Source organism: Otolemur garnettii, unplaced genomic scaffold, assembly GCF_000181295.1.
Source record: "Otolemur garnettii isolate 467f Iridium unplaced genomic scaffold, OtoGar3 scaffold00196, whole genome shotgun sequence".
In the NCBI taxonomy this organism is placed as follows: domain Eukaryota; kingdom Metazoa; phylum Chordata; class Mammalia; order Primates; family Galagidae; genus Otolemur; species Otolemur garnettii.
In genome coordinates this window covers 88,302-91,829 of record NW_003852591.1, presented here as the reverse complement: position 1 = coordinate 91,829, position 3,528 = coordinate 88,302, and positions in this window count along the sequence as shown.

Genomic DNA, 3,528 nt, shown 5'->3' with positions numbered 1-3,528 from the left:
GTCTGAATTTTTGTGCCAATACCGTGCTGGTTTTTGTCTTGCAAGTTAACATGATGGTACATATTTTTAGCTCACACTGTTTTCACTTCCAAGGTAAAGTTCAAGATGCAGTTCACACCCAGTATGAACACTCTCACGTCGTGCACATTAGGTGAGATCCCACCAATTGCCCTCCCGCACCCTCAAATTGCTCTCCCCTTACCTCCTCCTCTCCACCTTGCCAGACCATATCTGTGTTTTAACATTCGTGTGGGCATATAATTGTTTATATATTGGTTTCACATTAGTATTGAGTACATTGGACTTTTTTCTTTTCCATTCTAGGGATATTTTACTAAGAACAGTGTGTTTCAATTCCATCCAGGTAAACACAAAAGATGTAAAGTCTCCATCCTCTCTGATGGCTCAATAGTACCCTGTGGTATACCTGGCACATTTTTTAAATTCATTCATGGGTTGATGGGCCTTTGGGTTATTTTCACCAATTGGCAATTATGAATTCATCTACCATAAACATTCTGGTACAAATGTCTTTGTGGTAAAATGATTTTTGTTCTTCTGGGTAGATAGCTAGTAATGGAATTGGGGGCTCAAATGCAAGGTTGGCTTTTAATCATTTACAAATTCTCCATCATTCTTTCCATAAAGTTTGTATTAGTTTGCAATCCCATCAGCAGTGTAGAACTGTTCCCTTCCTTCCACATCCACTCCAGCAAACAGAGATTTGACACTTTGTGATGAGGGCTAGTCTTACTGGAGTTACTTGGTATCTCAGAGTGGTCTGGATCTGCATTTCTCCGATGACCATAGATGATGAGAATTTCCTCAGAGGGTGTTGGCCAACAACAACTTGTCTTCTTCAGGCAAGTCTCTTGCCCTCTTATAAATGGGGCTGTTTGCTCTTTTGTTCTTGACTCATTTGAGTTCTCTGTATATTCTAGTTATCAGGCCTGTATCAGATTTGTAACAAGCAAAAATCTTCTCCCATTCTGAAGACTGTCTGTTTGCTTTGGTTACAGAAGCTTTTTTGCTTGATCATCTGATTGATTTTTGTGTTGCTGAAATTGTTGGGAGCGGGGAGGCTCTTCCTGATAAAATCTTTTCCCAGGGCAATATTTTCAAGTATATGCCCCACCATGCTCTGCTTTAATTTTTATGTTTTGTTTCTTAAACATAATTTTATTTTTTGAGTCTAAAATGTAAATCTTTAATCCAGTGAGAATCACTTTTGTCAATGGTGAGGGGTGTGGGTCCAGCTTCAGTCTTCTACACGTGGTTAACCTGTTCTTCCAGCACCGTTTATGAAATAAGGATTTCTTTCTCCAGTGCATGCTTTTGTTTCGTTTATCGAAAGATAAAATGATGATATGTGGTTGGGTTCATCTCTAGCTTCCCTATTCAATTTCATAGATCTATATCTCTGTTTCTGTGCCAGTACCAATCTGTTTTGATCACTATAGACTTGTAGTATAAGCTGAATTCTGGTAACGTGATGCCTCCAGATTTGTTTTTATTCCTAAGTATTGTATTAGCCAGTCAGTGTTTTTTCTTTTGGTTCCCCATGAATCAAAATAGTATGTTTTCAAGTTCTTCTGAGTCTATATTGGTTATTTTTTCCCAAATACCATTTCTGATTAAAGTTATTAGAGATCTTACTTTCCTGATTCTCATTAGTCTGGCCAAGGGTTTGTCAATTTTAGGGACCTTTTCAAAGAACCACTGTTTTGTTTCTCTGAGCTTGGTGATTCTTTGGTTTTCAATTTCATTTAATTTTGCTCTAATTTCAGCTGGGTGCCCATAGCTCAGTGGATAGGGTGCCAGCCACATGCACCAGGGCTGGTGGGTTCAAACCTGGCCTGGGACTTCTAAACCAAAAAATAGATGAGTCTTGCAATGGATGCCTGTAGTCCCAGCTACTAGAGAGGCTAAGGCAAGAGAATTGCTTGAGTCCAAGAGTTTGAGGTTGCTGTGAGCTATGAAGTCACAGGACTCTTCAGAGGGTGACTCTTCTGCCCCAATAAATAAATAAATATATCTCAAAAAAAGTTTTTTGCTCTAATTTTGGTTATTTTCTTTCTTCTGCTATGTTTGGGGATTGATTATTCTTCCTTTTCCAGTTGATTGAGATAGTCAGTGAGGCTTCCTTTGTTTCTCCTTGATGAAGGAATCTACTGCTACAAATTTGCCTTTAGGATTGCCTTTGACATATCCCACAGGTGTTGATAGTTTGTGGCTTCATATTCATTTTGTTCCAGAAATTTAATGATTTCCATCTTCAGCTTGTCCTTGACCCAGCCATCATTCAGCATAGTTTCCATTACTTTATTTGGATATGAAGATTTCTGTTCCTGTTGATCTCAACTTTTATTCCTAAGTGGTCTGAGAACATATAAGAAAGAGTCTCTATTCTTTTAAATTTGTTGAGGTTAGACCTGTGTTCTAAGATATGATCTATTTTGGAGGATGATCTGTGGGGTGATGAGAAGTATATGTGCTCAATTTTGTTAGGATGAAATATTGTTTCTATGTCTGTTAAACCCATTTGTTGTAAGGACATGTTGAAGTCCATTATTTCCTTGTTTAGTTTGTGCTTGAAGGATCTGTCCAGGACTGTCAAAGGGTGTTAAAATCTCCAACTATTCTGAGGCAGGAAAATATCATATTGTTCAGATCATATAGGGATTTTTTAGTAATTGAGGCATGTTCAGGTAGGGTGCATAAATGCTAATTATTGAAATCTCTTCATATAATATGCTTCCCTTGACAAGTATGTAGTATCCATCCTTGGCTTTTTAAAATTTTTGTTGTTTAAAATCCAATTGCCTCTGCAAATAAGATTGCAACCCCAGCTTTTCTCTGATTTCCATGGACCAGGATGATTGTTTTCCATCCCTTCATCTGGAGTCTTGTTTTCTCCTGTGAGGTTGAAGTGTTTCTCAGAGAAAACAGATATTGGGCTGAGCTCTTGTATCCAGACAGCCAGCCTGTGCCTCCTTTGAGGGGAATTCAAGCCATTCACATTTCTTGAGAGAATTCATATGTATCATTGGGTTTTAATCATTTCATGTTTCAGAGGTCCAGAGCTCATTTTTATCCCTTGCACCATTGTGGAAACTAGGCTTTGTGCTTTAATTTCTGTGTGTGTTTCCTTTGGTGATTGGCCATCATGCTAGTCATTATAGAGAATGGATCTCAGCATGTCCTGTAGAGCTGGTCTACTTACGGCAAATTTTCTCAACACATTTGCACCTCAGTAAAATATTTGATTTCTGAATCACCAGTGAAACTCAGTTTGGCAGGATACAGGATCCTGGCCTGAAAATCATTTTGTTTAAGATGATAAGGGCTGATGACCATCCTATTCTTTCTTGAAAAGTTTCAGCTGAAAAGTCTGTAGTCATCCTGATATTTTTCCCTCTGTAGGCAAGACTTTTTTTTCTTCTTCTTCTTTTTTTATTATTATTACATTAATGCAAACATGGGGTACAGTGTAGTGTTTTCATATACATTTTGAAATACTTTCATCAA